The sequence below is a fragment of the Canis lupus genome, chromosome 2 (genome assembly GCF_011100685.1).
Source record: "Canis lupus familiaris isolate Mischka breed German Shepherd chromosome 2, alternate assembly UU_Cfam_GSD_1.0, whole genome shotgun sequence".
Lineage (NCBI taxonomy): Eukaryota > Metazoa > Chordata > Mammalia > Carnivora > Canidae > Canis > Canis lupus.
The window spans coordinates 27,925,180-27,950,480 of NC_049223.1; the positions used below are offsets into that span (position 1 = coordinate 27,925,180).

Below are 25,301 nucleotides of genomic sequence, written 5' to 3' on the forward strand. Positions count from 1 at the left end.
GACGATGCCTTATCATTTCATTCATATGCAGAATTTAGGAAACAAAGGAGCAAGGGGCAGGGAAGAGAGATGCAAACCAAGAAACACTCTTAACTCTTAGAGAACCCACTGCTTGCCAGAGGGGAGGTAGATGACAGGATGCGGTGGGGGAGGGGGCACAGGTGATGGATATGAAGGAGGACACTTGTCGTGATGAGCACTTGGTCTGGTATGGAAGTGTTAAGTCACCATATCCTACACCTGAAACTAATACTCTGCTATATGTCAACTAACTGAAATTCAAAAAAAAAAAAAAACTTGAAAAAGCAATTTAAAAGATAAAGCTTTCTTTTTTCCCTTTCCCCTTTTGTTCAAAATGGGAAACCACTTTTCACTAAGCGGAGTTGGATAATACTCTCCCCAAAGGTCTCCGTTTAAGGGGGAAAGGATGCCTCCCGTGGTCCCTCCTGGGCCCGTAGGGCGCACTTTAGGAATTGAGCAGCTTCAGGCCTGAGCGTGGTGCTCAGCTGCGGGTGACACACGGTCCTTAGGACAGGCCTAAGACCTGCGTCGATGGGAGCTGAATTTCGAAGAGGTCTAGAGATTCTCAGGGGTACTTGGAACAAGCAAACTCCAGGTACGGGGCCACATCTGGGATGTGGAAGCTTAGCCGGGTGGGGGGGGAAGAGGAGCAGCAGGGGAGGAAGGGGTGGTGCACCTGCTTTCACCTGCCGCACCTGGACACCTGGTAGGCCTGCCCTAGGTCGGCCTCGGGCACCCTTGGGGTTCTGAGTTCCCTCCGCATGTGTACCTGTTGTCACCAGCGCCCTCCGTCTGCCTGGCCCCCACCTCGCCGTCCCAGGCCGGGCCATCTGCGACCTCCCGGCTGCCCGCAGACACCAGGCCTCTCTTGCTTCTTTGCCACCTCGGCCCCTCCCTCCCCACGGAGAGCGAATTCTAGAGATCGTGAAAGATGCCTTGGCTTCCCAACCTAGCACGCGTGGGTGCTCAGTGACTGTCCCCTGACAAATAGAAGTCCCCGTCCCCGGAGATCTTTTATTATTTTTTTTTAATTTTTATTTATTTATGATAGTCACAGAGAGAGAGAGAGGCAGAGACACAGGCAGAAGGGAGAAGCAGGCTCCATGCACCGGGAGCCCGACGTGGGATTCGATCCCGGGTCTCCAGGATCGCGCCCTGGGCCAAAGGCAGGCGCCAAACCGCTGCGCCACCCAGGGATTCCGAGATCTTTTATTATTGACCTAATTTCATGTGCCACCGTTCTGCGGGTGGAGCAGCGGCTCTCCGGCGTCGCAGGGATACACCTGCCAGGAAGCACGCAGGTCACTTTCAAGTACGGTGCTTGCGGGTACATAGCGGTGACCTGAAACGTCTCATCTTCCCGGAAAATAAAAATTAGAAGAACTGGGGTGTGACTAAAGCAAGAGCCATCCCCACCCTCCCAGTTATCCTAACGTGACACCAAATGGATCAATCACAGTGAAATAATAATTGTGGCCGGAAAAGTCACTGCCAGGAAGGACCGTCACTGAGAAGAGCTTTGCAAGAGGAGAAGAAAAAAATAATTTTTTTAACAGAACGGACCACGCTTGGGGATAAGGGTCCTCAGCAGATTGAATGTATGAGTCCGTGGCCCTCAGGGGCTGGTTGTCCGTCTCCCACTGAGTTCTCTGATCCCCGAAGCACACTGTCAATTCTCTGCTCCAGGATTTATGTCAAACGTGCCAGGAGCCAGAAATTGTTCTGTGTGATTGTGAAATAGAAGAATAAACCCCTGAGTATACATAGCAGGAATGATATTTGCTTTCTACACTGTGTGTGTGTGTGAGCCCGACAAAACAGTTTTTCTAAAACCTTGGTTTCTTCTTCTTCTTCTTCTTCTTCTTCTTCTTCTTCTTCTTCTTCTTCTTCTTCTTCTTCTTCTTCTTCTTCTTCTTTCTTCTTCTTCTTTTCAGGAGTTCTCTTTGTGGCAGAAAGACTCAGGGAAATCATTTAGGTAAATTAAGTACATGTTCGTCGCCCACCCGAAGCACATGGCGAGGGGAGCAGGGCACAGGTGCAGGCAGGCTGGGCCCCTGCTTGGGGCCATCGGGACTGACTGACCTTGGGAAGGACGCATCGCCTCTCTGGGTGACATATGTCATCTCTAGAACGAGGAGTTCGAACTAGATGATCTCCTCTCCTTCGAGCTCTAAAATCCTTCAAGACGACGCCTCCCCGTCATAATGTCCGAAACACTGTGTGAGAGCACGTGGCTTTCACCCTCTAACTACGCATCCCCCAGAAAGCGTAGGTGGAAAATGAACAGGAAGCTCCTGACTTCTACCGGCAGCATTTAGGAAGTGAGCTTGGTAGCCTAGGTGTATTGCATGTGCCCCATAGACGGAGGAACAAGGAGGGAGACTGGACATGGCCTGAGGTGTGCCAGCCACTCAGTGGGCTGCATCCTTTGCGGATTGCAAGACAGGGATGCTTCGGCGCACCGCGTCACCTGGACCCCAAGACAAAGTCTTCGCCGGGGGATTTTCAGGCAGTGCCATCTCTGGGTACTGGGGCTGTGTCTCCCCTTCATTACTTTTAAGACCAAAGTACCATCAAGGTGCAATGAGTTCCTTTTCCCGCAGGGCTCTGTGTTCTGGGCAATCAGAGAGTGAGTGGCATAAAGCACCCTGCGGCCTTGCGCTCGCTCTCCTGTGTTTGAGCGTAGTCGTGCCCGCAGATGGGAAATCCTTGAACGAGTGGGCACCTGCCATCGGAAGGAAGCCCAGTGGTTTACTTGTCCGAATCAAAGGGATGAGCAGTGAGAAGGAAGCGCAACACACAGCACACCCACATTTCACCGATGAGCACACAAACAAAAAAGAACCTGTGTTTTACTATAAAGTGAACTAATTGGGGGGGGGGGGGGCAGAAGGAGGATCAGGATTTCTGACTATCTAATCTGAGCTTCAGCCCTAAAACATAAAATGGCTCTGGGCTCTTCGCTCTGTGAGTGCGTGTGCTCTGCCGAAAAGGTCTGCGCTGCACGGCCCACGCTTTATTGGAAGGAATTTTAGTTTAGTGGGAAAACTGAGTGATTGGAAATAGGTTTTTACAAACTTTTATTGTTCTAGAGTAAACAGAGATAATCGGTCTTAAAAGCTCCTTTTGCAAGCCCCGAGTTCAATTATAGTGTAGCTATAATTCCAGAGCTCTCTGAACTGTACCTACAAATTATTCTCTGCACACATCTTTAACTTTAACAGCTATTCATTAGTCGAAGAGACCTTTGCTTTTTATACGAATCCAGTTTAGTAGGTATAGAAAAAGGCATTCATTCTACACAGCTGCTACTTTATTGGAGCGCTTCGATTCTTTTAAATTACACTCTGACCTTTTGAAAATGGAACAGAAATTTCAAAAGTTTATTGGATATTCTCTGAAACGCTGCTGCCCCGTTTTTGCTTCTTGATTTATAAAGTGGTCCTCATTGTATACCATGTAGACCCTCGCACCTTAAAAGGAGATTAGCTATAAATAAACGCTGCACACACGATACCTTCCAGGGGAGAGGATAAGAAAAAAAAAAAAAAAAACCCTCCATGATGGCATCACGCCAGGCAAAGGAAGCCCGCAAAAGGGACCCAGAGGGTTTTTATTCTGTAGGACGGTACAAGAGGCGGTGGCAGGTCAGGGTGAGATCCCTTCTACACATAGAATGCCCTTGGCCATCACTGTAAGCACAGGAGTAATGACCCTTGGATTCTAGAGAGGTCTCGGGGTATGTAGGGTAGAGATGTGATCCCCGGAGCAAGGGTGAGATCCGTGCTGAGTGGGGTCCTCGGGCCCTTGGGGGACTTCCAGGGCCATCGAAGGCTGGGTAAGGAAGGAGCAGGAGATGGAGAGCCTAACAGGTAGCTCTGCTGTCTTTCCCATGGGCACACTGGGCTGCCTAGGAACCAGGGGTTCCCCTCCACAACACATCTTTACGTGACGCTTCTTTATGTTCCTTAACTTAGATGCACATCTGGAATTGCACAGATGGGCAGCAGGTGCCCACGGGATAGGCTACGCAGGCAGATGAAGAGGAGGGCTCCCCCAAGGCTTGTGGGCAAGGAGAGAGACTGCGTAAGAAAGTCATCAGTACATGGGGCCAATATTTTTAATGTTGTGACACCAGAAAGATGTGGGTTCTACGTAATACAAGTTTCCTTGCGATGCATGGATCGGACGGTCAGGTGGCGCGATGCTCTCGGAGGCAGCGCTGCCCAACTTCCAGCCGCAGTTCCCTAGGTACCCTCCGGCCTTGGCTTGCTTTTCACATATTGGGGAATAATCAGCTGATTTGAGTCTGGGGAAGGGGCTTTAATGGATTTCATGGTTTCAAATAGTAGCATATTTAACACACTCTTTGAGAGGTAGGGAGCGACCGAGAACATCTTTTCTATCACCCTGGGGTTTGCTACTTTGCCGCGAAGTGTTAAAACAGGTGTGAACAGAAGGATGGATCGCACCCTTTTTTTTTCCTTTTCTTGCAAAAAGACAAGAGCTTCAAATTGTTGACCTTTCCTTTGATGAAAAGTGGCTGTCAGAGTGTGCCACCCAGCAGTAATAAATGCACTTAATGTGTCCTTTTTTTTGTGGCAAATGTAACTTAACAGTGGGGAAAAAAACTGGCTTTTTGAGAGAATCTTATGCTATGGAGAGAGCATCTCGAAAATGGATCTTGGAAAGTGTTTCTGTCATTTATGTGACTTTTTTTGAGGAGAGTAGTTTAAATTAATTGCTTATAGAGACTTTGCTATTTCATACTTTAAAAAACTTGGGAACAATTTTCTAGCCAGCTCAAAAATTTTAAACAAAAGAGTTTTCAGGGCGCTTTGAACCCATATGTTAAAAATATAAAAATGCAGCACCTCCTGATTATTAAATGGAAACATCTGGAAAGAGAGGAGTTTATTAGCTGAATTTCAACCAACATTTGGATCCTTGATGGAAGGGAGCGAAAACCAAAGATTCTGGGCACAACCAGTGACTTCCTCCGCCTGGATTACAACCGCCATTAAAACTGCGTTGAGGGATCGGCTAAATTCAGATGCAGACTTGTATATTACTAAATCATGAAATGTTGAACCAAAATTTCAAAAAATAATGGCATAGATTCAATCACGTTTTTCTTCCAAAGACGCTGGTCATAATTGCTCTTAGTAGAAGCACAATTTTGCAGCTTCAACAAATAACCCATTATTAAAATTTTAGCTCATCTCTTTCAAATTTCTCTTTTCTAAAAAATTTTTATTTATTTGTTTGAGAATGAAAGAGACAGGAGAGCATGCGAGAGAGAGCAAGCATGATTGGGGGGGGGAGTGGCAGGCAGAGGGAAAGGGAGAAACAGACTCCCTGCTGAGCAGAGAGCCGGACACAGGGCTCGACTCCAGGCCCTGGGATCATGACCTGAGCTGAGGGCAGACACTTCACTCACTGACCCACCCAGAAGCCCCTCAAATTTCTGTCTGTATGTATTTTGAGACCTGGGATATTCATATATCAATACACGTATTGACATGGGACAATATGCATGTAATATGTATATGAGCCAAGTACTGCATGTATGTACATAGATTTTGTAAGTAACTTGCATATGTGAGTGAGATATTATTTTTTTTAAAGATTTTATTTATTCATGAGAGACAGAAAGAGAGAGAGAGAGAGAGAGGCAGAGACACAGGCAGAGGGAGAAGCAGGCTCCATGCAGGGAGCCCGATGCAGGACTCGATCCCAGGACCCTCGGATCACTACCTGAGCCGAAGGCAGACGCTCAACCACTGAGCCACCCAGGCGTCCCTGTAGATATGATTTAAATGTAAATATATATATACTTTGATAGCACTTGCTCAAAACCATTTTTCCCCCTAAGTTTAGAGACTGTGGGTAATGGGAAAATAAGATTTCTACCAGAATCTGGAGACCCAAGTCCTAGAGGAGGTTCTGCGTTAAGACCTGTACCTTGCTCAGGTGGGAACTGCAGGGAGGGAGAGCGCAGCTACTTGGCAGGGCTCCTCTGAGATGGAGGGGACGCCGGGATGTGTGTCCATTGCCTGGCATGTGGCGGAATGGACTCACTGTAACCCATGCGGCCATTCGCGGGCCCACCGGAGACCCCTTGACCTGACCAACTGTTAAATTATCTGGGTGGGCGGGGGGTGGGGTGAATGGGTGACGGGCACTGAGGGGGGCACTTGACGGGATGAGCACTATTTTATTGAACACCAATAAAAAATAAATTTATTTAAAATAAAAAAAGAAATATGGTTCAACAAAGCAAAAATAAGAAGAGAAAATAAAATAAAACAGAGCTCAAAAAAAATTATCTGGGTAAGCAAATGGGAGGACTGGGGAGATGAGTGATGGGGGAGCCTGTGCTGAGCCCCACCTGTGGGTCCTTTGGGAATCCTGTATTAGTTTTCACGACAACTTCTGATGATTGATTTCTTATGACAACATTCCCTCCGAGGGTCACTGGGTATATTACAGAGGAGGGCTCTGGAATCTGTATGCAAACTTACTATCCATGTCAGGAACATTCCAGAAGGACCAGAAGGACAAAGAGTGGGACCCCAAAAGTTCTATCTGGCCTCAGAGCCTATCAGAAGCTGGCAAGAGAATGATATGTGTGCTAGTGATTGGAAAGAGGAGGGGTTGAGAGTTAGGATTGGCCTAAATCAGTGATTCTGAACTTTGGTGGTGGTGGTGGTGGGAGGGTCTTTAGTCCCTCTGAGAATCTGATAAAATATATGGATCATGTCCCTAAAAAAATGCATGTTATCAATGTGCACATATTTTTAGGTAGGATTCCAGGAAATCGTGCAGCCTCTGGAGTCTGCCCATTGACTCTTCAAGTTCTAGCTGCAATACTCTGCACATTTACAAATACCCAGAGCAGGAAATCCCTTTCATAAGGTTTGACTATTCACACCCTCATCCCCACATTACCCATTTATACCTGTTCCCCCTTTTAATTTGGTTTGGTCGCATTGGTGATGACATTAAATGTGTTTGAAATATGTTCTCATTTCCTAACTTGGACCAGCAGATCCCACTACCACCTGGCCAAGAGTTTCCAAATGTATATGGTGCTTGCATAAGCATTTTCATTACTTTGTTTCCCTTTCTGCAATCTTTCAACATGTTTTTTAAAATCTCAGGATGGGGATCCCTAGGTGTCTCAGTGGTTGAGCGTCTGCATTCAGTTCAGGGAGTGTTCCCAGGGTCCTGGGATCGAGTCCCACATGGGGCTCCCTGCACGGAGCCTGCTTCTACCTCTGCCTGTATCTCTACCTCTCTCTGTGTGTTTCCATGAGTAATAATAATAATAATAAAAATCTCATGGATGCTCCAAATGTTTCCTCCTTGAGATCTCACAGTTTGATTTCTGAAAGATGGGTGGTATTGAATTTTTTTTTCTAATAACTCATGGGAGGGATTAAACATGCCTTCAATGCTTGCAAGACTAGTCCTGAGGGATGTATTGAATCACATCGTTATTTCTTGTGAAGTTACTATTAGGTTCAGTGTTACTGCTTTGATTTTAGAGATGAAGGAATTAAGACTCAGAGGAGATAATCATCAAGGAATGAATTAGGCGCCCCACACTCCCAGACTGCAATTCTAGCATTGCCTGTCCACCTGGGACTCCAAACGTGGTACTGAGCTTCCCTCTTGAGCTCCTCCATCTGGAAGTCCTGTATAACTGGCTGCCTGCCGCCCACTGTTGTGTTTATTCAGATGAATGATCTGAGAGCAGAGGTTCTGACGTGGTGATCCCATCTGCTATCTGACACCGATCTGATTTTACTTATTAGTCAGCAAAATTTGTTTTCCAGTCTCTCACCCTCCGACTACAGTTTTAGGTGTGAAGCACTTGATAGGCGTGAATGCTTGTAGCCGCGAGGAAGTCTCATTTGAACCAGCTCTTTAAAGCAAGTCATGGAAAAGTCATTCTAGTTCCAAAGCCAAAGAAAGAAATAATAATTTTTCTAAATGAAAAATCCATTTAGAGAAGGGTCCAACAGTTTATTTGGAAACTTTAGATGGCGGTAGTCTGTCTGGGGTAGAGTCGGCAAACAGCGTAAAACCCTCAACATGGCTCTGTCATCAGTCAGCAGAGCTGAGTGAGGACATGATGGTTTGACCAGGCATCAAGCCTTGATTGCCAACTTATGCATGCCGTTATTAGTCATCTAATTATGAATTTTAGAGATATTATGCGTGCATGTGCATCTGTTTCTCTGTTCATGGAGAGACCGGAGCTTGGAGCAGAGACTAAGTTAATGTCAATTCCCTGGCCTTCTCTACAAGGTGAAGCTCACGTGCCGATGGAGATGGTGTTGGTAGTGATGCCACCAGTGCTCTGGAAGGAGAGTTCTTGTGTTACAAACACCTGACAGAGGAGGATCCTGCTGCAAGGCGGCATCAAACAGTATAAAACAGTATAAAATCTGACCCCGTGAATAAAAATGAGTGTGTGTCAATGTCAAATGCTACCATTTTGAGACATGTAAATGTCAGAACAGGGGTGCCGGGGTGGCTCAGTTGGTTAAGCATCCAACTCCTGGTTTTAGCTCAGATCATGATCTCAAAGTTGTGAGGTCGAGCCCCACATGCTCAGCACAGTCTACTTGAGATTCTCTCTCCTTCTTCCTCTGCCCCTCCTCTTCTCACTCTCTCTCAAATCAGTAAATAAATCTTTTTTTTTTTTTAAGGCAGAACAATTAATGTCCTGGAATAGCTGCTCTGAAAGATTAAGAAAAGTGATTACCTTACCCTGCAAATCGATACACTCCCAGAAGGGTCCCGTTGTTGGTATTTAGAGGAAAGAATGAGATTATCTTCCTGTATAACCTTCCAAACTTTGTCAGATTGAATCATGGATCAGAGCAGAGGTGTGTTTGGAGGGAGGGAGAACTTGAAGCCTAAGTTTAAATTTGCACTTCCCAGAATTTCCAATATGAAACTGGTAGTAGATATCTTTTTTTCCCCCTCTACTCTCACAGAGCTAAATGCATCTCTAGAAAGAACACTAGGTGAGTGATTCAGTTACAAAAATTACCTCCTCACGGGGACATTGTGTCATACACAGTGTGATCCCACCATGAGACGAAAGAATTAGAGTTCCATCCAAGTTGCCTCCTCATGAAAAAGATCTCTTTTTAAACCCTTGCTTGTTTATGAAGCTATGTGAGGATGAGAGGCTTACATCAACCACTTATTACCTCAGGATGCCTGTGTTGAGAAAGTGTCAGCGCTACCTCATCCAATGTCTCCATCAGACATCATAACAGCCCATTTTTAATGACAAGTTTATTACCTCTTACAAAGTTGACTGACCTAGAAGATGATGCTTTTCTCCATCTAGGAAGTTAAATGTTGGTAAATGGCCATCCTGCTTCGAATCTTCTATAGCTTCCTATACCTGTGGGAAGAGATCAAGAACCTCAGCCAGTAAGGCCTCCTCATTTCCTGCTACGTTTAGTTTACCCTGGCCATACTGGCTTTATTTTCACTTCCCTGAATGTACCACGTTCCTACAACAGGGATTTTGCACATATGATTCTGACTGGAACATTTACCCTCAGTTTTCTTTATGTACTTGGTCTCTATGCTTCCTTCAGCTCTTAGTGCAAAGGGCACTTTTCCAGATTGGCTTAGCAACTTGGTTATTTGTGCCATACTAAGTTGTATAAGAGGAGGGCTTGTGACTAGCACACATACTTGCTTAATACACATTTGTCAAAAGAATGCATGAATGAATCAGTGAATGAATGACTTGACTGAGCACACATTTTCCTAAGGAAGCTGAGTAATATGGATTGAAGAGAAGCTGTGATGTTGACAATCCCATGAACAAATAATTCAGGGCACGAAGATATTGGAACAACTTCCCTTATTGGAAACCACTTACCTCCTGACCCTCAAATGCCTATTGATCATTCATAATTGTGGTTCAGGATGACACCTCCTCCATCATTGTGTTTGTGGCCTTTGCTCCTCCTCATCCAGATCAGCCCACTTCCTCCCAGTGGGGCATGTCCTTTGGGGCTTCATTTAAGTCTTTGGGACCCTCATTCTCCATGAATAAGGCACCTCATGTCTTCAGATCTCTTCCCACCCACCTAACTGAGACTACAATGGTGGATTGAGAAGAGCATACTCTTGAGTCAAGAACACCTAGATTTGGATGCTGAGCTTTGTTACTTGGACACAGTTTCCTCCTCTATGTTTGCTTTCTCTGTCTATAAAGCAGAGCTTTAATAAATAGCTGTCAGTGCAATGATGCTATGTAACAAACAGCCCCCAAGCAAATGGTTGCCTTCCTTAGGAGTCTGTGGGTTGCTGAGAGTTCAGGGAATCTCTGCTGGGCTTGACCCAGGACTTCAGGTTGATCCCAGACCTTGTGCATGTGTCTCACATCAGAACCTCGGTTGAGGAGCAGGAGATATTCGGCACACTTTCCTCTTGATGGACAACAGGACAGTGGGAGGGCAGAGTATTGTTTACAGAGGGCTTCTTATGGCCTCGGCTTGGAAATGGCACACAGTTGTGACCAGTGCTAAATGGGGAGCTTGTACAGGGGTCAGTGAGCCTCCAGGAGGAATGGCTGATACAACCTAGGGAGATCCAAGTTGTCTAAAGGAAGCAGTGGCTTAGCTGAGACAGGAATATCTAGCAGTGGGGCTCATAGCCAGTGAAGTCCCTCCTGTTACCATGGAAAGGCCTGGGAGGATGGAGCCCTGAGAGTCAAGGAAGAAAGAAAGAACCAGCAAAGCACTCAGAAGGAGCAGCTGGTGAGGTAGGAGGAGAATCCAGGCAGTAGGGTGTTCTGGAAATGAGGTGAAGAAAGCATTTCCTGGAGGACAGAGTGACCAGCTGTGTCACATGCTCTGCTAGGCCACATAAGACAATGGGCCAGTGGATTCAGCAACATGGAGGCCACTGGTGACTTGACAAGCAGTTGGTACATTTGATTGATTGAAAAACTTAGCTCATGGCAGAAAGTAATTCTGAATGTGGGAAGTTAATTTTGAGGCCCATTTTGTCTGATAACTAACAATAAACACTGTTTATGAGCTATCAAAAAGAAAAAAAAGGAATACAATTATATAGTTGTTTTAATGTCTTTGTCTTCTGATTCTAAATTTTGTGTCAGTTCTGGATTGGTTTTCATTTATTTATTCCCACTCCCTGCATATAGGTTGTATTTTCCTCCTTTCTTTCATGCCTGGCAATTTTTGTGTAGATGCCAGTCATTGTAGGTTTTACTTTGTTGGGTGCTGGATACTTTTATATTTTAATAAATATTTTTGAAATCTTATCTGAGATACAATGCATCTACTTGGAAACAGTTCAATCATCTAGATTTTTAAGATTTGTTCACTTTTAAGATTTATCAGCTAGGAGTAGTATTTAATCTATGGTTAATTATTCTCCCCTATTGAGATACGACTATTTAAAGGTATTATTTATTTATTCATGAGAGATGCAGAGAGACAGGCAGAGACATAGGCAGAGAAAGAAGCAGTCTCCACACAGGGATCCCAGGACCCCGGGACCACAACCTGAGCCAAAGACAGATGCTCAACCACTGAGCCACCCAGGGGGCCTGAGATATGACTCTTACTATTCTTCCCAATTATGAATTTTTCCAGTCTGACCAGTGGGAATAGGCATTATTCCCAGCACTGAGCACCAGATACTGTTCTTTCCTAACCTTCTATATGGTTCTTTCTCTTGAAATTTCCTCATATACATGTTGTATTACTTTTCTAGTGTGGCACAACAAATTGCCATTAATGTAGAAGCTTGAAACAGCACACATTTATTATCTGACAGGTTCTGTAGGTCAGGAGTCCAGATATAGACCAATGTGTCAACTTAATCTGTAATCTTCCTCTGAGGTTTGGGTTCTCCTTCAAGCACACTGGTTTTGGTAGAATTCATTTCTTTGTAGCTGTTGAGCTAACATCCCTGATTTCTTGCTGGTCACTCAGAAGTTCCCTAGGCCACCTTTCTCTCATCTCAGTTTACAAAGCAGCTATTTATTTTCTTCCTTGAGACCAGCAGGAGTACATCTCTTTGACTCCCGCTTCTTTGAATGATTGGAAGAACTTCTCTAGTTTTAACAGGCTCATGTGACTAGATCAGGCCCCACTGACAAGATATTCCTCATGTCTAAGAGTCAGCTGGTTTGGAAACTTAATTACATCTTCAAACATCCCCCCCCCCCATTGAAGTCCCTAAATTAAATTTGATTAAATATCCAGGAGATGGGGACCTTGCAGGGGACATCTTTAGAATCTGCCAGCCATAAGCATGCTGATTGGGACCTGCTGAATATTCAAGGCACTCATCTGTAGGTCCCCAAAGTTCTCTTTCAGTACATCTCTATCTCTTCTCCAGTACCTTCTCATTTTGGCTTGAAATTTCTTGAACTTCTTAGACCTGTGGGCATATGATTTTCAACACATTTTGAACTCTAATTGCATTGGTCTCTCTGGATTCTCAGATCTATCTTTTCAACTCAGAGAGTTGGCTGACCATGGCTTGGAGGCTCTGTCATGGTCAAAAGCTGGAGCAATCATGAGGCTCACTTTGTTTCTTTGTCTTTCAGGAATCACTCTCCTTCACTGCCTGAAGGGCACTGGGTTGAGACTATTGTTTCATGTATTTTAACCTTTAAAAATGGTTTTAGGGGATCCCTGGGTGGCGCAGCGGTTTGGCGCCTGCCTTTGGCCCAGGGCGCGATCCTGGAGACCCGGGATCGAATCCCACATCAGGCTCCTGGTGCATGGAGCCTGCTTCTCCCTCTGCCTATGTCTCTGCCTCTCTCTCTCTGTCTCTCTGTGACTATCATAAATAAATAAAAATTAAAAAAAAAAATTTAAAAAATGGTTTTAGGAGGTGGGGGTAGGAAGGCAATTCCAATTGCTCCATCTTGGCTGAAAATGGAATCACAAATTTCTTTAAAAAGTATTTCCAAGAGGGCAGGAGGAAACTCAGGAGAGATGTGTCTATGGCCTTCATAGTGAGGGTTTCATGGGTGTACATCATGGAAAGTGGACCTTTTCTCTTATTTTTGAATGATAATTGGGCAAAATTTCTAAGTTGAAATTATTTTCTCTCAGCTTCTGGAAAGGCTTCTGGCTTCTATTTGTGCAAATAAGAAATATGAATTAGGACAGTGGCATAAGAAATAAAACCTAATGTTTCACTGATTTAACACAATAGAAGTTTAATTCTTGGTCTTAGTCCAACATGGATTCCCAGCTATTTGGTAGTTTTTTTTTCCCTCCATACAGCAATTCAGGGACCTTGGTTCTTTCTACCTTTTGGTTCCAGCTAAGAGTCAAATATCTGCATTTGTGTGACAGAGGTGAAAGAATGTTTTGAAAAATCCCAGTTACTCCTTAAAAGTTGTAGTGTTCAATGGATCCATAATGATCTATTTATATTCTATCAGTGAGAAATAACCACATGAACACAAACACACACACATCACCACCAACAAGTCTCATATAAAAATCTGTGCATGATTTTTTTGTGGCTAGCTAGTCATCTGTGCTATCTAGTCTAATTTTAATGCTTTTGTTAGTAACTGCACTTTTTTCTTAGTAGATTTTAAGATGTTCTTTTCATCATTGATCTGTTTTATTGTGTTCTTTATAGTTAGAATATACTACTTATTTTTGTACTCTTGTCTTACTTCCATTCTGGGAAATGGTCAGTAATTATCCCTTCAAACATTTCTTCTTTGCCATTCCATTCTGTTCTCCTGAAACACCTGTTTGATACATGTTGGAGCCTGTCAATAGGTCTTCCTCATTTTTTAACTGAATTTTCCAAATTTTTATATGTTTTCTGAGTGATTTCTTTTTTTTTCCACAATTTTTTAAGTTATTCATGTACTTAGACAAATACCCTTTCCTCGGAGTTAATTCTCAGAGGGTGTCAGATGGCTGGAGAACTGCATAAAATATGGAACACTTCACGTATTTGCATGTCATCCTTGCACAGGGGCCATGCTAACCTTCTCTGTATCATTCCAATTTTAGTATATGTGCTCCCAAAGCAAGCACAAGTGATTTCTTTAGTTATTATCTCCCAGATTGTAATTTTCTCTTTGACTATATCCATGCTAGAATTTATCTCATATATTTTTTATAAAAAATTGATTATGTATTTTATTTACAAAATCTCTACTTAATTACATTTCACCTTTGCCCGTATTTGTTTTATTATTCTTGTGATATTTAGAGCATATTATTTCCTCCTAGACATGCTTACTTTAAAATTCCACAAAATTAAATCCATTTGGAGAAAATTTAGTCTGTGACTGTCAATTTTTGTTGTATATCATTCTTTAGCTTGGGGTTTCTTCATTTATTATAGAATTTGGGTTTGATGCTCATTATAAGAGGTGGTTTATGCATTGTTTTGATCTGTCTTTCCATTTGTTTCAGATTCTGATTGGCAATTACATAATTTTTCAATTTTGTGGCTTCTTCTATATGTCTGCCATTGTCTCAGTTAGAAAATAAATTTTATGATGTTATTTAAGGACATTGATATTTGAGATATTTCAGGTCCAGGCATGAAAGCAGCAAAGGTCCAGCTTCTTGACTGAAAAGATGTCTTTGTCTTTTTGTTCCTTAGATTGCCTGTTTGTGGTCAGCCCATTGCTCCAGGTAGCAGGACCACAGTTGGCTCATGGGCTCCTGAGGTGGGGAATTCCCTCCTTTCATAAAAAGAACAGTTTCACCTAAGCCTTGAGTGGCAGGTAGCTCACCTGGCTCCAGTTCTCCCTCCACATCCCTCCAGTGGGGTGTTGTTCATTACCCTTTACTCCGATGGAGCAGAGGTCCCCGCTTGGGTCTTGGGCCATAAGAACCCTCAGCTTACATCTTGCTCATTTAGTGCTTCCGTTCATTTTCTAATTCATAGAGAAGTTCAGGTTTTTCTAAGCCTAGTTATACTATTTAAAATTTGCAGTGTTTCTGTTTTACCCATCAGCGCTGTTTAGAGGAGCGGTAGGATGTCAAAGTGGGACCTTGCTGTGCCATTGTAACCCGAAGGCACTCTTTGTTTTGAACCCCTGCTCAGCTGTTCCTTGCTGCCTGTTGAGTGAAGTACACACTCCTTGGTTAAGCATTTAGAGCTCTTACAATATAAGCTTAGCAAAACTTTTCAAACTTTTTCTGATTCCAGTATGTACCTTCTAAACTTGACAGATTGGACAGACTCATTATGCCTGACAACTGCACCCTCCTGATGTGAAGACCCTTTGTGATAGACTAAAGTTGCCCCTTGAGCAACACGGGTTTGACCTGCACAGGTCTCTCTCTCTCTCCTGCTCTCTCTCTTTCTCTCTCTCTCTATATATTTTTAAATAAATACAGTAGAGTAGTAGAAATGTGTTTTTTTTTCTTATGACTTTCTTAATGATATTTTCTTTTCTCTATTATAAGAATATAGTATAAATACATGTAACATACAAAATATGTGTTGATCAACTGCTTATGTCATCAGTCAGACTCTGGTCAACAGTAGGCTGTTAGCAATTAAGTTTGGGGAAGTCAAAAGTTATATGTGGATTTTCTACTGCGTAGAGGTTGGCAACTCTAAGCTCTGCATTATTCAATGGGCGACTGTATATTGTTTGTTTAAAATACTTACTACTCTTGGGGCGCCTGGGTAGCTCAGTCTGTTAAGCATCTGTCTTTGACTCCTGGGATTGAGCCCCACATCAGACTCCCTGCTCAGTGGAGAGTCTGCTTCTCCCTCTCCTTCTGTCCCCCTCTCAGCTCCTGCTCTCTCTCTCTCTCTCTCAAATAAATAAACAAACAAATAAATAAAATCTTTAAAAAAATGCTAGTCTCTCTACCAGATCAATCCCTACAAGGCCATCCTTGATATTTCTCTCATCCATTGATAGCAAGGTTGGCCATGTGACTTGCTTTGGCTGATGAAATAAGAGCATGTTAGAGCAGGTTTAAGAGCCATCATAGGAGCGTTGGTATTTCCTCTCTGCCATGAGAGTAGCATATCTCAGATAGTTGCTACTCTTCCAGCTGGGTCCTGGAATAAAGAAGACAAAGAGCAGAGCCTGGAGCCTACCCGTTGCTGTCACATAACACAAGTGAGAAATAAGCCTTTGTGATTATAAGCCACTGAATGTTGGGGGTTGTTTGTTGCTGCAGTGCAATTTACATAAGACAACTTACAAACCCGCCACCAATGTCTTGGAACGGAAAGAACATGGCTTTAAAATTAGACAGACTTGCATTTAAATCTTATTTGCATCCACAACATCCTTACAAAATTTCTTGACCTCTATAAAGCTGTCTCCCCATTTGTAAAATGAGGAATGAGCAGATTGATATTGCAAGATTATTGTGGGGATTAGTGGTAGCATAGGTACAATATCTGGTGTAGGGAAGATAGTGTCATGGAGAAGGCTTTCAATGATGGTAGTTCTAATGATTATTATTGTTAATATTAACACTTTTTGTTGAAATACCACCTAGTTCCCTAAGGATTTGACACCTATTGTGTCACAAATACTGGTTCCTCTAGACACCTCAGACAGAACAAATCAAAATTTCTAAAAAAGTTCCCAAGGAAGTGCTTCCCAAAGAGCATTAGGGATCGCATAGGGCACTGCACGCTACTGCCCTCTAGAGGTGTTGGGTGAGAAGACCCACCATACAGTTCAGGGTAACAATGGATTTCTTCCAGAAACAGCTGTTGCACTGTGACAACGGAAACTATTATAAATATAAAGGTAATAAAAGCTACTATTTATTGAGTGCTTGTCATGTGTCAGGTGCTCTGCACAACTCCTTGACTCTTACCAACAGGGCAATGTGATCAAGCTCTGCTGATGCTAATTTCACAGTTCAGAAAAGGCAAGCACAGAGGAGCAGTTAAGGCCCCTGCCAGAGGGATGCAGCTGTCATGAGGTAGAGCCTTTCCTCACACCTAGAGCTGGCACTTACAGGCATACTTGCAAAATCGGTGCTTACAAAACCAGCTAGACAGACGCTGCCAACCAAAAATGAAAAATAGAACGTTGTTTTCTCCACCTCTGTTCTCTCTCTCTCTGTAGCAAATAATTCTCCTAAAAGGCAACAGGGAATTCATGGTACAGAAACAAGGGAAAAAAACATATTCTTTCAACCTAATAGAAAAAAAAGTAACCATAAAACCAGACTCTGCCCTGGCGCAGGTTAAACACCAAGTTTATTAGACATCATCCTCTCTCATGGCCAACGTGGCTGCTCCGGAGATTACTCTGGAAGGCAAATAGTCATACTTATGTAGCAGCTTCAGGAACTCAGAAGGAGCATGGGATCAGGGCGCCCCTTGGCCACTCTGTTACTGTAATGATTTCAGCATTTGTGAAAAGAAGCTAGTGGCTGAAATTGCTGTCAACATTTGCGGCTCAAGGACCAAAAGTTGGATATGGGATTTTCCTTTCTTCTGGCTAACCAGCTCTTTGCTCGTGGCGCTGATGCCTAGCGTGGAAAGGGAGACTGGTCATTCTTTTCCTGTGTTTTATGTCCGCTAACACCTGTCCTGAATTTCCAGCAACAGTGTGGTGACCAGAGAAAGTCATATGAAACCATAAAAATATTGTCAGAGGAAGTGGCTGAGCTTGGGGGGGACCTTAACAACTTAGGAAGACGAACCTGTAATTGTACAAATTATGAAGTATTTCAGCTGGGTGTGCAGCTGTCAGGTCCTTCTACCTGGAGCAGTAGCAATGAGCAAGAAAAAAAAAAAGAATTTTTTCTTGTTTGTTTTCTTTTTCGTGGTCTTAATGGTCTTCTCGGAACAGGCAACGGAACAGTTGGAGTCAGATGGTTCCAGAGGGTTGTTTCCGATATGACAACCACTGTCGTATCTTCCCAAGGTCTCTGTGGCAAGGCTTTGCCATGTGGGAACTTGACCGATGGGGCTCCTTCTTGCTCAGCTATAAATGCAAATCCGCAGTGGCATATATAAACATAAAGGAAATGTCAGAATTCACGATGGCACTCTGTGGGAGTGTTCCTCTTCGTGTGGATGGAGGGAATTGAGGTTGGCCACCGGCCGTGAGAACACTTCACCATGGCTGGTGTCCTGGCCCAAGGTGTGTGCCCAGCACTCCACTCGCAGGCTCCTGGGAAGCTACCCCACCTGAGCCTTCAGCCCCACAATCTGCTCCAGGGTGAGTAGGGAGACTGGTGACACCTTCCATATAGTTCTAATCCAGACATTTGCAAAGTCAATGGAGATAAAAGTAGGCCCATAGTAGCTGACAACCGGGTGTTACAGGTAACAGTGGGAAGTCATGATTTTCACAGCAGAGATTGGAGAGGTGACACAAGGGGCATTTCACAGCCACTTTGGAGAGGCTGCATGGTCAGTGTCTGGCTAAGTCAATGTGGCTCCCTAACTAAACCTGCCCAACTTCCCTGATGATCGTTAGATTCCCTTATCAGCTTGTGTGGGGTGGACGCATCCTGTGGAAGATGGCTCATACGATGATGCCACCTTGTAATTTATGACCAAGTCTACCCCAAATTTTCCCGTGTAGTTTTTAATTTACTTAAATACGTGAGTTAGAGTCGGCGTCAAGTTGGCCTTGAAGAAAGAAAAGAGCCCTAGCTATTTAACAAAATGAAGTTGTGTTTTCTATGAGAGGTATAATTTATTCAACAGCCGCCAGGTGCTAAATGCTGGTCGAAACACTTTATATACCTGCCAGCCTAGGTATTATTAGTATTCTCAATTTGCTACATGAGGAAACAAACTCTTCAAGTTTGGAGAGCCAGAAGCCACAAACCCAGTCCGTCTTACTGCAGAACCCACATGCTTCCTTCTTTGAATGTGTGCTGACTGCCATGGGCTTTGGAAATAATTTCAAAAGAAAAAAAATAAAAGGAAAATCACTTTTCATTCCAACACGTATCAGCCACATTTAGGTCTATTTCCTCCTTTTTTTTTTTTCTTTTTCCTTCGCCTCATGCCTGTTTACTTTAGTCTTTGCTGTGATGGTTCTGCTTCAGGCACGGGCACCTCCCAGGCTGTGCACGCCTAGAATAAGGCAGAGGGCCTGGCAGCGGCATTGATGATGTGGCCCACGAATGTACCCCTGAAGCCCAATAAAACTTGACTCGCTTAAGGACAAGAATAACAAAATAATCTGAATAGGCAGTTAAGGGAAAAATGCAAGCTGCAGAGTGTTGGGATGATGTGCTGCTGCTTCGTTCCTGGGGCTTGCATCTTATCTTTTTGAATTGCTCTGGGCTGTACTTTCTCAATTTTATCCAGTTCTGAGGTGAGTGACCCTTTGTGACCTAGAATATAAAATTCCTGTGTGATAGAAAACATTTTTCAGGAGGAAGCACAAAAATAGGCCAAAGGAGTCTTACTCTGTGCCTATTGGAGAACCTGCATACCCTAGTCCTCTCGGAGTCTGTTCATGTGGGATTATTCTGTCCCATGGAACAGTAGTAGTTCCTAAGCCCAAGGAAGAGTAGTTCCTAAGTGTAGGGCAGTGAGTCTCTTGTGGCTCAGGACAGATTTTCCCTGTCTGCACCAGAACGAGGAAGGGAAATAGGAGATTTTCACCAAGGTAAATTCATCCCATTGAAGAAATTGAAGAAATTGCTCTTTACTCCCTAAGTTCTTCTGTCCTGGTAGAGGATGGGGTTTTGTTTTTTATGGCTTCGCTTGACCAAAATAGAGAGCAGTCAATCCTATGACCACATTGCAAATGTGAGCTTCTACTCTTTGATGATATTTAAAGTCTGAGAACCTGCATCCGTGGCTCCCGTGAGCCCTCTGCAGACATGAGGCCTGGCGGGTCCCCAACAACCACTAGCTAGAGTGGCAGCCAGAGCCACAGTAACCCAACCTCAGCCTCACAGCCGTAGGGTGGAGAGCGCGCTGTGTCAGGCACTGTTCTTGGTGCTTCACATACACGAGCTCATAGAATCCCAACACAGATCCTCTAGATGCTGAGGAGCATTCTCATTTTCCAAAGGAAGAAACCAATGCAGCGAGTTCTAGAACCTTGAGGTTCTGTGCTCTGGTAACAATTCTCTGACCTACTTTAGTTTTGAATAGAGTCCCACGGCTGGTGGTGGAAACTCCATCTATAGGATACAGCAAGGCAAAAAAATGCTCCCTATTGCCTATCCACCACTTGGCTGTCCTCCAGGAAGCCTTCAGTGGCTAGTCCTTGTTATTATTTACTAAGTATGCTTTTTATTCCGATTTTATTCCACTTGATTTAAGCTACAGGGGCTGTACATATCCTTGGAAATAGCTCGTCCATCATCTCCATGCTAACAACCAGGCAACGCAGTCCACGCAGAGACTCGTCTGGCAAGCCCAAGGATTTGTATTCGTCGTACTGAAGTTGAGAAATGGGGCTCTTTCATTTCCTTCTGCATCCCGGTTACTTATTGCAAGCAGATTTCCCTGTGTGGAGATTAGTTTCAATATTTATTTGGAACTTGACACTGTATTATTGTGTTCCGAAATCCTCAAAGTGTACCTTTCCCCTGTTTCCCCCTTGTATGCGGGCATGGGGCAAAGTCTCATCAACGAGGGGAAGCCTTCTCAAACATACATTTAAAAATACTTAAAATGTTTTTAGAGTAATATTGAACCTCAATGGAAATTTTGTCTATGAACTTGTACGGCATGGACATTTCCCCCTCTCTGAACAAACTGTTGAATGCAAACCAAATGTGACCGTCTTCAGAGGTAGCGGGCCCTTGTTACTCTCTTAGGGTGCAGCAAGGTCTGCTCCTTCTGCGGATAGTGGCCATGGCCTTGAATTCTGGAAATTGCCTTGTGGTGGGTCACACACTCTGGTGTGATCACAGCAGCCATGTTGTGAGTGTTTTCTTCAAAATAAATTGTGGCTCAAGTTACATCCCTGGGATCGTTTTCCCATATTGAACAGGTAACACAAATAGAGTGCAAATCTGTTCGGAAGAGGTTGACCTTACTGGTTAAATTTAAGGCATTCGTGGGCTCGACATAAGACAGTTTCTCAGTCTATAGATTTTCATGGGAATGTGAATAATTCATTTACTGTTAAATCCTTAGTGCTCAATGTTCTTTACAGGGACAGCTCAACAAGAATAAACATCATGGCACTGTATGTTCTGAATTTTTAAAAAATGCTCTGTTCCATTGACCCCAAAGTGCCCTGAACTTTAGAAACCACTTTTCCTGATACTGGGCTCTACAAATATAGGAGCCACAGTCGAAACTCAAGAAAAGTATATACAGCTTTTCATTAAAAAGGGATTCAGGTTAAGGATGGTTCTGTACTTGCCTCTACCCCTTGATTGATTATATAAAGTATAATCCCTTACATTGATTGAGGATTTATGGGTGTCGATAATTGTGCTAAGCACTTTGACCATCTTTATCTCCTTTGATCCTATAACATCCCCATGGGACGGGCACTGTTATCTCCCCTGCTTTGCAGATGAGAAAAAGCAGTCAGGAGATGTTCAGTCCCTCGTCCAAGGTCACACGGCTAAATGGTGGTTGAACCTGGATATGACTATCTGAGCCCTTGATCTTAAGCACTTCACCAAACTGCATTTCTTCCATAACTTGGATGGTTTAACATCTCTTTTTTTGTTTTCAATTCCTGAACTTAGGAGACTCTTTTCTCCTCCCTTGCAAATCAGATCTTTTTCCTTGAGACCACCATTTTGTTAATAGGGCAACCTCCTGCACTTGCAGCCCACCAGGGCCCAACAGCGTCTCCTGCCTGTTGCTTGCTGTCTCCATGCTTTGCCCATTAGGAGGAGAGGTTCCTATAGGAGCATGCTCTGAAAAAGACCCTCATTGCAAATCTTGTGAAGAATTTTCCCCCTCAACATGCTACAACTAAGAAAGAGGCATGCTGGCTAGGTGCGGTGTCATCCCCTGAGCACACATCCCAAGTCCCTTCAGGGAGAGCAGGTGCAAACACAAATCAATACAGAGTGTTTGTGTTTTTATCATTTGTGATGGTTGATTCTTCCCATGTAAGCCTGAGGTTGAGATTTGCATTACCAGGGGAGGGAGTCCTTGTATGGCTTGGCCTACACAGGCAGATTCCTCAAAGTGTCTTGTTGTGAGATAGGAGGTCACCCAAATTATGTTTGAGAATGCTCGTATTCTGAGAGACTCCCAGGTATCCTTGAGAAAAGCTCTTTCTATTGTACTGAAGGTAACTGAGGACCAAAATCATTCTGCAAAGAAGGGAGAGACAGGACGCTGAAGCTCAAAGGAATATCATCAATTCCTCCAACTCCTATATTTTCCAAATAAGGAAACTGGGCCCAGATATCATAAATGACTTGCCCGTGGCTAGAAAATGTATTTTGTATGTCATAGAGAGGTCTGGAATCTAGATATTCAAACTCCTAGGCCAGTAGCAACACTTAACCACCACTACCATCTCCACCCCACCACAGACGAGTAAGCAAGCCTTACTAGGAGGATTCATTCATTCATTCATCATTCATTCATTCATTTACTCATTCATTCAATCATATTATCCATGGGTTAACCCTAGTCAGAAAGCCTAGAAAGACTGTTCTCTATTACTCCATATATTCTGTCTCTAAATATTGACAGTTCTATATCCTAAACATTTCTTAAATCGATCTCTGGCTATCATCTCCACCATCATCTTATTTCAGACCCTAATTACCTTCTAACCAGACTGGCAATAGCCTACTCTAAAGACATGTTTATTTATGCAGCAAAATGCATGAGGAAGGAGGCTTCTCCACACTGGGCAAGTGCCCTGCACTGAGGACCCATGGTGAGCGACATTCATGTCCTACACCAGGGTGCTGACAAGCCGGTGGCAGAGAAAGATGTCTTCAATACAGTGAGTGGAGAAGCTCTTTGGAGCCAAGTGCATGGTGGAAGGCTGAGGGAGATCTGAGTCTTGGGTGGTCACAGGGGGTTTCCTGGAGAAAGGGTGTTGCTAACTGAGATAAGAATGACAAGCAGTCCTTAGCAAGATAGGGGCATAGAGGTGGAAAGGATGCCCCAGAAGAGAAACAACCCATATAAAGGCCAGGGAGTCAGAGAGAAAATAGTACATACAACTGTAGGGGACAAGGGTCGGGTGCAGACAGGAAGAGGCAAGGAAGAGTGGGAGAAGGAGTTGGGGGCCACCACTTGAAGGCTCCCTAAGGCCATGCGCCAAGGAGAGGGGGAGCCTTCCAAGTTCCTTAGTGGGGAAGATCTGACTACTCTTTTTAAGACAGAAGAAGCTGGTGTCTGAAGCAGAGCTCGAGGAGAATCTGCTGAGGAAAGTGGGAGCTGGGGACCACCATCGGGTGGTTCCCTGATATGTGCACAGAACTGAACCACGGTGGTTCTGACCTTTGGGACCCTGCCCCACCGTGTGGGGATGCGTTCTGCTGTCTGATCCTGGCAGTAGCTGAGGAAGGCATACAACCGAGCACACGTGAATACTTGTTCTCTTTATTAAAGAAACACTCAAACTCAACATTCTGGTTAACACTGCTTTCCTCGTAGCCCAGCTCAGGGAGCACTACTGCAACATAGCTGCTGTTATATGTCAGACCATTGGCTCTGTTTGCTAGAGCTGTTGACTTCCTCATTTAAGTGGAAACACACTTCCTCCTCCCACCTGCTGACTTCCTTCTTTAAATGGAAACCCTCTTCTCCAGGAAGCCCCTGTGACCACCCAAGACTCAGATCTCCCTCAGCCCTCCATCCTGCACGTGGTTCCAAAGAGCTTCTCAGCTCAACCTATTACAAAGTCCCACACAGTGGATGTCTTACCGCCTCACAGCTGCGGAGGCTGGAAGTGTGGGTGTGCAGGCTGGTCCCTCCTAAGGCTGGGGGATAGAATCTGCCCCATACCTCTTTCCTGCCCTCTGGTGCTCTGCTGGCCGTCATTGGCATTCTTGGGCTTGTAGATGCCATCACCTGCCTTCATCTGTATGTGGCATTTCTCCCTGTGTTCATGGCTCTGTCCAGATTTCCCCACATGCCAGCCAACATTGGATGAGGGCCCACCAGACGTCTCATTTTAACTTGGTTTCCTCCATAAAGACCCTATTTCCAAATAAGTTTCCATCCTGAGAGGGTTTTGACTTCAACATATGTTTTATCAGGGACACAAGTCAACCCCAGTATTGTTCAATTCTGCCTTTGAGTCCTTCCCCAAATTCAGTCTGTACAATGGTGTCAGAATAATCTGGAAGTTGAGGAACAGTGATAAGGGATAGTACAGTCTAGTGGTTTTCAGACTTTTCTTTTGGCAGTTTCTACTCAAAGAAAAAGAAATCTCAAACCCCATGGTGTGTAACAGTGTCATGCTTTTGCATGAAGCTTGGTGGGACCTTGGCAGGAAGAGAAGGTGAGCAGAGCTTCTTTACCTGCCCAACATCCCTCCCAACCCCGAGGGGGCCCTCAAAGTGCCTCTATGGGAGGCAGTCCTTGTTGGAGAGATTCCTCAAGACTTGTTCAAAATCAGGACAGCCTTTATGTGGCCTGCCCACCGGAGTGTCAGCTACTGACAATCCCAGGAGGGCTGGCTTAGGTAAACTCTGAAAACACAAGTTGTCTGGTCAAAAAGATCAGACAGCAGGGAGAAACGAAGGACAAGAGACTTTTGAAATGACACAAAGATTTTTCTCTTTATCTGGCCTTTATTTCAGGGTAACACAACTAACCCTATTCCAAATGGAATTTCCTTGAGCCCCGAAAAATTCATCCAAGACCTGATTCAGTTTCTTTCTTTCTTTTTTTTTTCCTGGTTCAGTTTCTATGTCCTTCTGAGAAGTGGGCGATGAAGTCAGGCCAGAAAACTCTGAAAAATGGTCCACTTACTTATATTTAATTTCAGTGCTCATGGAATGAAGGTCAACGACATGTTGAGTGAAAGAAGACGGATGTCTTTTTCCAAAGCATCTCACAGGGGTTTTTTTTGGATAGCGAGCACCGATTGAAATGTCCCTAGGACCCACCTGCTGCTTGAAGTCCCATAGACACTCCTTAGCGCCTTGAGTGATGACAAGCCTGTTTTCAGCCTCCGATGTGGGGAGACAGGCGAACCTCTGGGGCAGTATTTCCCCCACCCCGCCTGGTGATCTTACCTTGCTGATGAAAAAAGAAAGGAGCATGGAAAGGCAGTGTATCCACACACGTCAGCATGACAGCACTGTGGATATTAGCAAACGCTCTAGAACAATACTATTCCGTGTAGCCTGCATCTG

General features: G+C 44.2%; 1 non-coding gene across 1 annotated transcript; it reads right to left on the reverse strand.

Moving 5' to 3' along the window:
- Positions 1–14,004: 14,004 nt before the first annotated feature.
- LOC119870599 lies at positions 14,005–14,111 on the reverse strand. Its single transcript, XR_005356250.1, has one exon. It is a non-coding gene; the product is annotated as a U6 spliceosomal RNA (small nuclear RNA).
- Between the last annotated feature and the right edge of the window lie 11,190 nt (positions 14,112–25,301).